This window comes from Lissotriton vulgaris, chromosome 2_1 (assembly GCF_964263255.1).
Source record: "Lissotriton vulgaris chromosome 2_1, aLisVul1.2, whole genome shotgun sequence".
NCBI lineage: Eukaryota > Metazoa > Chordata > Amphibia > Caudata > Salamandridae > Lissotriton > Lissotriton vulgaris.
The window spans coordinates 1,484,064,776-1,484,076,989 of NC_141687.1; positions in this window are offsets into that span (position 1 = coordinate 1,484,064,776).

Genomic DNA, 12,214 nt, shown 5'->3' on the forward strand with positions numbered 1-12,214 from the left:
CACTGAGATGTATATGGGGGGCAGGCTTGTCCCCTTGTATGAGATATTTATGGAAATGTGTAATTTATTTTTTCCCCCTGCCACATTGTTGACATTGCTGATACTGACATGGATACATGGCGGTGCTAATGAATTATTGGAATTTTAACTTGGGTTTTGTACTGATACATGAATTTTGGAGTGAATCATGCAATGTATTTGGGCTGAGAATTTGTAACTGTAATTTTTTGACTATAAGGACATATTATTTATGATTCTTGTAGTGTCAATGACTGTTATTTGTTAATTTTTCACTAGCACTTTATATAGAATAGGGTGTCGCTACAACAAACTTTTAAGTATAGATACACAAAATAAGGATTCTTTTCATAAATTTACACACAATAATTTCTTTTCACTGTGATACAGGAGTTCATATTATTGGCTCTGATATGGACTTGATAGTGACATTTGACCCTGTGTACGACCATTTGAAGATTTATGACTCTGGGCACTTGCCCTTGATTGTAAAAATCTTGTAAAAATCTTTTAAAATATTTTAGAATGTATGGTGTATATTTTATTATAGTATATTTGTTTGTATAATGTTTTGTACATCATTGGTAACTGCTTATTTAAAAGCTATAGGATGGTTGTTCTTAAGGGTAGTCTGATTTCTAGTCCATGACAATTGGGGCAGAGCAAAGACGTTCTACCTGTATTTAATCTCGCTGGTTTCTGGTCTCGTCATGTGATCAAGACCAGGTTGCTCTGGTCGAAACGCATCCTGCCACCAGATGGAGAAATAAAAGCACAATTTCACTTTAACGCTGGAGTGGTCTGTACCTGATTGCTGTGCTGCTTCGAATTTGCTTCACTTCAGGATCTTGGATTCATATATATATATATATATATATATATATATATATATATATATATATATATATATATATATATATATATATATATATATATATATATATATATATCCAACCAAACGAGTCGCTGTAGACCCCTGCCGCTTGTCAAAGGCGGGCCTCGGATGAGATAGCGAATCCCAATACATCCAACCAAAACCTTCTCCAGTCAAGAAAAAGAGATCCGGGCCACTTGGAAGTGCAAAGCGTGTTTTATTTAATGGCTTTCTTGACGCGTTTCGCAGTGAAATCTTTCATGAAAAAGCAGATTTCACTGCGAAACGCGTCGAGAAAGCCATTAAATAAAACACGCTTTGCACTTCCAAGTAGCCTGGATCTCTTTTTCTTGACTGGAGAAGGTTTTGGTTGGATATATATATATATATATCCACAATCCTGAGGTGCCAGCAACAGCGCACGGACACAGACCAGGTACAGACCACAAGACGAGGAGTTTAAAAGTGAATGAAGTGCTTTATTCCATCGATGGGGACGGCAACATGACGCGCTTCGTCCGGGAAACCCGGACTTGATCACATGACACACCCAGAGATACACGTGGTTAAATACTGGTTATAACGAGACTCCTCCCATACTTCAAACAACATAGAAGAAATATCCTATATAATCAACTATGGTCAACCAATATACAATTTTAAAACACAAAATATATATATATATATATATATATCCAAATAAGCTGCTACGATAAGCAAAGACACGCACTCAGAAAGGTGCAGCTAGTGGTAGTTTATTCACAAGGTAACGCTACGCGTTTCAGCACAAGGGTGCCTTGATCACACGTTAACCTTACACCAATCAGGAACAACTTATGTACAAACACAAATGACCACCATGTTTAGTAAACATAAGAGAAGGACACTTTACATTGTAAGAATTGCGTCGGCCATTAGTAACTAGTCATTTCATATTATATATCTATTACTTCATAGAAATATAAACATAGGAACGGTAATTGCACATAATATGCAGTGGGAGACTAGACTCCTTCCCAAGAAAAGGTCCAAAATCAATTGTAATGGAGCTTATTATGCCTGGTATAACATTATAATGGGTGTGCCATACGCATAAATTAGTCATATTTACATTCTATGCTCTAAACGTAATCATGAAGAGCATATCCAAAACATACAGGATCGTGGGAAATTTAAGGGTAATTAACCACTTGATCCCAACTTATTCACACATATATCCTGATTCCACAGTGAAAAACGGCATATGAATAACAGCGTATACGGAATAAATAAACGCTTGCTGCCACAACATACAAAGACTGTCTAAAACATTTCAATCATGTAATGCAGTCAGGGTCAACTATGCATATCATTGTTTTAATTTTTTATTGCATTTTTTTATTTGAGAATTGTCTAGTTAAATGAATTAATAGTATTATATAATTTTAGGTTTCTTTTTTGTTTTGGGTGTGTAATTTGTTAAATTATATATTTTAAATGTTTCAAATATGTTTGTGAATTGTACAATTAAGCATTTCATTTTTTATAATGTAATAATGTCATTTATTGTTTGGGTTTTGGCATTTTAAAGGGGTTTGGATGGGTACTGTATAACATTTTTTAATTTAAATGAGAACATTTTGTTTTGGGAATTTTCAGTTTTTGTAGGCTTAAATATGTTTTTTTTTACATGTTATGCATGTTATTTATTCTATGGGCCTTGAGTTTTAAACAGCTGTTGATGGGTATTGTTTTAATTGTATTCAAATAAATGTGAATTTCAATATTTATTTATTGTTGTTTATATAAATAGTATTTTCTATTTATTTGGGTTGTTTGACATTTTTAGGTTTTGGTGGGTAGTTTATAAAATTATGTTAATTTAACTTAAATTTTTACTTTGGAGGTTTCATTTGCATACTTTTATAATGTTATATATCAAGCTAGGTTGCTGAGTTTAAGATTGGTTTTTAAGTAGTGTTGAAGTGTACATTATTTAAAATTAACATATTTAAATGTTTTATGTTAGATAAAAAATATTTAATTTATTGTTCTGTTGTTTTTAGGTTTCATAAGGGTTGAATGGTGGTTGTTAATAATTCATTTTAGGGATCAGGGATGGGTATATCACTAGGTTGTTTAGTGCACCATGTTGCTAATTAGCTAATAGGGTGCAGGGGTGTTTATTTCACCAGGTTACTAATTAGTTTTTAGGGGGCAGGGAAGGGTGATGTACCATCATGCCAGTTCATTTTTAGGGTGCACAGATGTGTATTTAACTGGCTTACTAGTTAATATTTAGAGCGCAGGAATGGATGTTGCATCGGGTTACTAATTTGGGCCAAATTTGAGTCAGTTGTTGTTTGACTGCCAAACTCGCGGTGGCACAATGGTGGCGGTCCTGTGGCTGCCGTCTTTCCAATGTGGCCATTTGGACCGCCATCATTGGGCCGGCTGTGCTGGCTGCCCTATCTGTATTTGTATGTATTCAGTATTTGTAAAGCGCAGACTGTCGCTCCGAAAGGAGCATCCTGGTGCTGAGGAAAGTGTGCATCACATTTATGGGATCTAGATGGCGCCCATTACATAGACATCCGACAAATTAAAAATCCAGGATTTTAGTTGCTTCCTAAAGACATTTTCCCGATCAAGGAATTTGAGATCTTTGGGCATGGCATTCCAAACTTTGGAGGCCAAGACAGTAAGGGTCTTCCCACCATTGGTTTTATAATGGAATCTGGGTATGTTAATCAGGTTACCGCCTGATGACCTCAACACTCTAGAGGGATTGTAGCCGGTGTATCGTCTGGAAAGATACCTCGGTCCTGTGTTGTTAAGAGCTCGAAAGGTAGTCACCAGGATTTTGAACAAAATCCTCTTGTGCAGGGGTAACCAGTGCAAGGTCTTAAGGGCAGCTGATGCAGAAGATTTTCTCAGGAATTTATGTTCCAATCTAGCAGCGACGTGTTGTACGCTCTACAGTTTTTTTAACGTGGCCTTTTTTTCCCCGGCCATCAAGCCATTACAATAATCTAGACGGGAGAGTATGAGAGCCACCGTCACAGCCTTTCTTGAGTCATTGGGAAGGAAGTCAAAGAATTTCTTTAGGGATTTAATAATGCTAAAGCAACTTCCTTCCACATTCCTCACATGCTGATCAAAGGAAAGTGCGGAATCGAATATAACCCCCAAGTTTCTAGCTGTTTCCACTGAATGGGGCGGTGCAGGGGAGTCCTCTGGCCACCATTTATTAGGGCAGAAGTGGACATTTTTGCCTAAAGGCAAAATCTCTTATTAGCATTGCATTTCAAATTATTGTTTTCCATCCACAGGAAAACATCCGTCAGGCAGTTCTTTAAATTCTCAACAGCCAAAGGGTATTAAGTATACAGGAAAAATTGGCGCACAAACAAAAGTAAGCGTGTATATCAAATGCAACAGATAACAATCACTGGTGCTGGCAGGGAGGGGAGACCCCAAGAACCCCTCAATTTAAATGTGAAAAAATCACATCTAAGAGTTAAGAAACAAAATCCCGCGCACACAGATTAAGTGCAAGCAAGTAGAGTACTGCTTGATATGATTAACAGTAACAAAAGTCCCACGTAGATTCAATGAAGTATATCTCCTTTTATTTGGTCGTCACATAAGTAGAAATTCACGGCCAGCCGACACGTGTTTCGTTATAGGTCTATACAAGTCTAGACACTATAACTCTTCAGGGCTCAATGACTGGATCATTATCTGTGAGGGCCCTAATCCAGTGATAATTCCAACCGAGCAGGGTAACCTATTAGTAGGAGGATGACGGCGTAGTATTTCAAATGTAGAGGTTCAATTCACTATGTCTTGAAGGGGCGCCACACTGCAATGAGTCTGTACAAAAAACCAATCTACGGTTCCAAATCGCAAGGTGAAGAAACTATTTCAATGTGCAGCACACGGGTACGTGTGGAGTCCAGAATCTGGGTCGAATCACCCTCGGTAATGTTCGCGTCCCCGAACCGGAAGCAGCAGTGTGGCGCCCCTTCAAGACATAGTGAATTGAACCTCTACATTTGAAATACTACGCCGTCATCCTCCTACTAATAGGTTACCCTGCCGGGTTGGAATTATCACCGGATTAGGGCCCTCATAGATAAAAATCTCAAGAGTCTGATAGAAATTAGTCGCTTGTACATCAGTTTTAGATTCCAACTGTAGGTTGAAATCGCCCAAAAGTGTGAAGTGTGGGTAATGGAGAAGAAGCTGCCCTAGAGAATCCCCCAGAGAATCTAGAAACATAGTTGCACTGCCTGGGGGGCGATAAACCAGGCCTCCCGAGAATGAGGAGGACGCATTTAGCATGATGAAAAAGGCCATCCCATCCGCGCCTTTAAGGGAGCTCAAATTGAATGTGTGACACTTCAGGGAGCTTCTAAGAATTAAGGCCACCCCGCCTCCTCTTCCACTCAGCCTGTCCTGCCCAAAGATGGGGAAACCGGACGGAAGAGCAGTCCCCAAGTCTGGATTGCTAGTGTCATTTAACCATGTCTCGTTATAAAGAGAAAATCAAGATCAAGGTCAAGGATTAAATCCTTGATGTCTTGGCTATGGCAACACATAGAGCGTGCATTGATGAGCCCCCCTTTGATATTGGGAGGACAAGCAGAAGTAGTGTCTAAATAAGGCAAAGGCTCCGGTGAGGACCATGGTGTAGTCCATTTGCAGGCTCTACATGAAAAAGGGCCCCATATCCGTCCCATGGAAATGCAACACGGACACTTAATAGGAACATTGAGCCTAAGAAGGTCACTATCATGATAGGGTTGTCTTGACGAAATTTGTCCTGCCTGGTCTGCGCCTGTCGCGGCCTTGGCGGGAAGGGCGCAGACGGGCTTGCCTTTGGCGCGCCACCGGCACGCCCACTGCGCGGACGGAGATCGGTGCTCATTTTATAGTAGAGGAGGAGGGTGGGAGGCAGCCAACAGCTGGTTCGCTACCCTAGTTCTCCACCTAAGATGGCGGCTACCCCTCTCTCCTACCGCGTCAGCGCCTATTCGCCTGCGCGGGGAGCGGGGTTTGCGGTGCGGCGAGGGACAGGAGTGAGTTAAAAAGAGAACACAAAATGATAAATTTACAATGCACCAAAATAAAATTACAAGATTGTTAAAAGTTAATAGCAGCCTAGACCCCCGGCTTTCCGCCTCAGGGGAGAGTTGCACACTTAATCTGTGGGCGCGTGCTTCGGCGCGATTTAAGTATCAGGGAGGGCGGGAGGCAGCCAACAGCTGGTGCGCTACCCTAGATCTCCACCTAAGATGGCTGCTACCCCTCTCTCCTACCGCGTCAGCGCCTATTCGTCTGCACGGGGAGCAGAGTTTGCGGTGCGGCGAGGGACAGGAGTGAGTTAAAAAGAGAACACAAAATGATAAATTTACAATGCACCAAAATAAAATGACAAGATTGTTAAAAGTTAATAGCAGCCTAGACCCCCGGCTTTCCGCCTCAGGGGAGAGTTGCACACTTAATCTGCACCAGGGAATTCTTGTTCCCTGGCAGTGGCACAGGGATAGCCACGGTCCGCCCAGCATATTTTGAGTTTCCCCACCTCCAGCCTTTTCATGGCAGTGAGCCTGCCATCAAAAGGTTGGCAGTAGGGACACAACCCTATTGCCATGGAGATGCATTCAGACTAATGTATTGGTCACTTGCTGGTTCACCTCTGCCCTGAAGCAGCGGCGTAAGGAAACCTTGGGGGCCCTTCCTTTATTCATAGAAGGCTGGGGGGCATTCTGCAGGGGTTGTGGGGTGTCCGTTACGCCCCTGCAGCTCATCAGTCACTTAATAATAATGCAATATAATTACAAAAGGCTGCTCATTTCCTCCAGGATTCCAGGGAGAGATGGAAGCGAACCTTTACACTGGGATCTACCTCACAGTTATTCACATTCAGTGCTATTGGAAAGCCCTTTGTTCAAAAATTTGGTCATCACACAATTTTATTGCAAGGGGTTCACTGATAGAATATCAATGGTAAAAATATTGAGAAAAAATATAAATAGTAAAAATAACAACTCCTTATACTTAAACAGGTACAAAAATATCAAATCAAAAATATCGAAGTTAAAAGTATAGATGCAATACATATCGATTTAAAAATATAAATAAAAGAACATAATATATATTAAATATATAAAATATTAACATCGTTAACAAAATAACTAAAATGTAATATACATTTTAACTAAATATAACAATGTAACTTAATTTAGAAAAATATAAACACGTAAACATAATTTATACATATATTTATTTTAAAATATTGTATTAACTATTATCTTTATTTAATTTTTAAACTTTTAAATTATATAAAAATAAAATATATACATATATCAGTAATAAAAAAATGCTATCATTTATTAAAACATTCAACTATTAAAACAAAATTAAAACATACATTGCGCAATACAATAAATACAACAGTAGGGAAAATGTTGGATAGCAAAATAATGAAATTTACTATTCCGACTGCAATGAGTGCAACAGTGCGGAAAGTGTTGGATAGCTGAGGGGTAAAAATAACTATTCCCTCTTCCCACTTTAAAGAGTGCAACAGTAGGTAAAGTGTTGGATAGCGAAAGGGTAGAAATTACTATTCCCACTCCAGTGAGTGCAACAGTAGGGAAAGTAATGGATAGCGGAAGGGTAAAAATGACTATTCCCACTCCAGTGAGTGCAACAGTAGGGGAAGTATTGGATAGCAAAGGGATAACAGTTACTATTCCCACTCCAGTGAGTGCAACAGTAGGGAAACTATTGGATAGCAGAGAAACAAAAATTACTATTAATATTTAAACAATTAAAAAAATATATTCTTAAAAATAAACAATATTTTAAAAATATACAATTAAATATATTAAACATAAAAAGAACACATATTATAATGCTAATTACATGCAAATATTGACAAACAAAAAATGTTTTAAAACATAAGTATTTATGTTATTTACAACCCTATAACACCACACCAATAAAAAATCTAAGTTTTATTTAAAACTATTTCCATAATTAACAAAATTATTGAATTTAAAATATATTATTAATAAAAAGAAGATAATAATAATTCATTAATTTCAAATTCTTTAACACTATAATATCCACAACACACCTAAAATTAATTACACAATTACCATTTTAATAACTAATTATTTACATTTAATAATAAATAATTAATAAGTCATCAATAAAAAATACATTACTTCTCACCCTTCACATCATTTACATATATAAGCACAACAATAGACACCTAAAATTAAGTCTACAATTACTCATAATTAATTACTACTACATTTAAATTAATTAACAAATAATTAGTCATTCATCAATAAAAAATCAATTTCTTCCCACCCTTCACACCATTTACACATATAAACACCACAACACACCTAAAATTAATTACACAATTACCATAATCAATTACTAATTTAAATTAATTTACAGCTAATTATTAAACAATTATTAATAAATTAATTTACACATCTAACACTTAGGTGTCGATTCCGAATTGGGAAACATATCCGTACGACAATTCGAATTCGTAGCCGTTTCCGTATGAGTCGTACAAATCCGTCCGAATCGCGTAATACGATCCGTAGGAAAAAAATACTTCCGAATCTTTGCGAACCGTATGAAAAGCAACGGAAAATCCGTACGATACGGACCCTGAAAGTGAACCGTACGAATCGTAAACATGCTGTACGACCTGACAAGAAAGATACAGACCGGGGAATCAGAATGTGATTCGTATGGAAAACGTCGCGTATGAGCTGCGATTTGTATGGTAAACTTCGCGTATGAGCGACCCACAAAATCAAATGCGAGACAAACCCACACTGAACGAAGCGAACGCGAACCCCGTAAAAACGTCGTGTATGAGCGAGCCACAAAATCTAATACGAGACGAACCCACACTGAACGAAGCGCACGCGAACCCCGTAAAAACGTCGCGTATGAGCGAGCCACAAAATCGAATACGAGACGAACCCACACTGAACGAAGCGCACGCGAACCCCGTAAAATAGCACAAGGAGGTAGAAAACGACCCGTACCACGATAACGTCGCGTTGGACACACAAATAAATAGAAGCAAATACAAGTAAACGAGCCGTACTGAACCACGCAGACACTGTAAAACAGCACAAGGAGGGTGAAAACGACTCACACAACACCACAAACTACGTCTCCAATAAACAAACCATGGAAATGAATGTCCTGAGCAGATCCAAACAGGCAAACAGAGGGGCTAACTCAGAACCACCCCTTATAACACACCCACCAAAAATTCAAACTAAGCCCCACCCACAAATGGACCAATAAAAAGGGCCCACACACACAACACAAGATCCTTTGCAACAGACCCAATTTGCAAGAGACACTGACAACACACTACCAACTGCACACATCCACCTCCACACATACCCCCAATCACATTCAGACCCACACACCCCCATTCACATTCAGACCCACACACCCACATCCATACACACCGTCACCCCACACTACATCCGCACAGAAAAATCCAAAGTGCACAAAGGAGGAGATGGAGATCCTTGTAAATGAAGTCATCAGAGTCGAGCCACAGCCATTTGACGCATTGGTCGGAACGACCAGCATAGCTGAGAAAACACACCTGTGCGAGAGGATAGTCAATAGGGTAAAAGCTGTTGCACCCATCAGACACACAAGGATGGAGTGCCAGGCCAGGTGGTATGATCTGCGGAGGATGATCAAGCAGAAAATGGACAAAGAGTACCTACAGAGCCAGCACACTGGAGGTGGTGGTCCCTGCAGACCATTACAGTACCAGCCCTCGGAGAAGAAGGTGATGACCCTGCTACCACCGGTGGGAGTACATGGAATTGAAACAGTCATAGAGCCTGGTGAGTAAACAACTCATTTAACATGGGGGTAATGGCATCCACACCCCAAGTACAAAAAAATGCTCGCACCAATCCCCAAGCGCCCACTGCCCACAACTACATCCAAAAACAACTCTAATGCCACTGACATGTGTATGCCCCATTGAGAAAGCAAGGCCATGCTATGTCTCATGCTACAGGAAGCACAGACCCAAAAATGGACGTCCGGTATGCTGGGAGGGTGGGTGTCACAAACTGCATTGTGGGACTCCAAATCTGACCCAATTGCATAGGCTCCCGCAGGGGAGGGCAAGGGGGGCTATTGCCCCTCCTGGATCACCAGTGCGTCTGGTGTGGGCCCTGCCAGGGCCGGACCTAGTCCATCATGCTTTTGAAATGGTGACATTGTTCCAGGTGGCAGCCCCCTCCATGGTGTGGAAAGTCTGCAAGGGGGTGTCCGAAAAGGGTGCAAGGCAGATGGCGAGAAGAGTACAAGGGGGAGCGGAGAAGTGTGCAAGGCAGAGGGGAGAAGGGTGCAAGGTAGAAAAGGGTAAAAGGCGGAGGTAGAGCAGGGTACAAGAGGGAGAGGGAGAAGGGTGCAAGGGGGAGGGCGAGAAGGGTGCAAGGGGGAGGGCGAGAAGGGGCACAAGGGGGAGGGCGAGAATGGTGCAAGGCAGTGGGGAGAAAGAAGTGTGCAAGGGGGATGGTGATGAAGTAAAAAATGTGCCCACCCCTATAAACATATCTGTGGATGCCCATGCCCAATTTCCCTTATCCCATATGGCCCAGGTACACACCCATGCACCATGCTCAATGCACAGGGAGTGGGAAAGTACTGACAAGATAGCTGACACTGGGCCCTGGTGTAGGCAGCACAAGACCCTCCTGTGACCAATGCAAACACAAACACCAGGACAACAAGGTTAGATATCTTTGACAGGCACTCACAACCAATGTCATGGCAGCATGCTCCATGCGGGGACAGCCACACCACAAGGGGCCAGTTCAAAATCAGACTCCAACTACCAGCACAGCCTTTCACACACACACACACCTTACACAAGCATAGCCTCCTGGGACAGGCAATGGAGTGCCCCACTGTCACAATGGCCATGTAACACAACAAAACTAATACAGATCTGCTGAAGCATCCAAGCAAAAAATGCACGGCACAGATTCACAAGCCCCTTGCACTTCTTTCACGCCCCGTTGCATCACCTTTGTGATGCAGCGGCCGCACAAAAGTGGCGCCATGGTGCTGAGTATTTACAAGGTGATCCATCTGGGAGATGTGTCACGTTCTAAAGCCCTGCGCCAGAGGTAGGTGTTCTGGTGTGGGTGGGCGTTCTGGTGCAACAATGCCTCCCAAAAGTGGCTGAGTGAAATCTACAAGATTTCACTCAGTCACTTTTAAGCACATGCTGCATCAAAACCCTGTGCATGCTTGAAGCAGGCATAAGGATTGACGCAGCATTGTGCACATAGGGCCTCACAGAGCATTGTTGGAGCTCCGTTGCGCAACTCCAGCAATGCGCCAATTCTACGGCACAGATGCGTAACGCAGCTGGGCCATCTTTCCTCCATGGTGCTCCGCATTATAAATGTGTTGCATCCATGCTGGCATAGCTGTGGTGCACAATGACTGGCAAATCCCTGCTGATATGCAGGGCTGTGCCAGTGATTGTAAATGTGCCCCAACATGTCAATGACTCCTGAGCACAGATGAATCTGACCCTACAACATACCCATCCACAAGTGAACATTGAGGACAATCCAAAGCATAGACAGCTACCAGGTGGAACAGTGCCAACTACAATGTGTATGAAAAATGGATGTTGCATTATATGACATTAACATTGTCTGTCTCTCACACCCACAGGGCAACGTGCAGAATCCACCCCCAACAATGGGGGAGATGAATCACAGTCCCAGGCTACGCAGGACCCTGATCCCACTGAAAGCGACGCCTCTCACCACTCCACGGATGACCCAGACCAACCTGGCACCTCTGGTTCCCAAACCCATGCAGCATCTGGATCAGGATCATCTGTGCCAACCACCATGACCATTCCTGCCACATCCCAGCAGATATCTCGGAGCCCTGCCTACAGTCAACAACTGAGCCAGTCTGACAATGAGGGACAAGGTTTGACGGGCACCCAGGAGGTGGCAGACAACACCACCACTGCCATCCCTCAGGGGTCCCGTCCACACAATGTGCCCCCAACAGCAGGCCAGGCTCGTGTGGGCAGGGGTGGTGGGAGTGGCGCCAGGCGGCGTCGAGAACCTGGACAGCCAGCTGTAGGGCGCGGTATGTCTCACCTACGCAACATCATGGAGGCATACCGGTGGGACACCAGGGAAATCAGCCAGGTAGTGGGGACCCTTACAGAGATCAAAAACCTGCAGGCCGAGCAACACGCCAGTCAACAAGAACACCAAG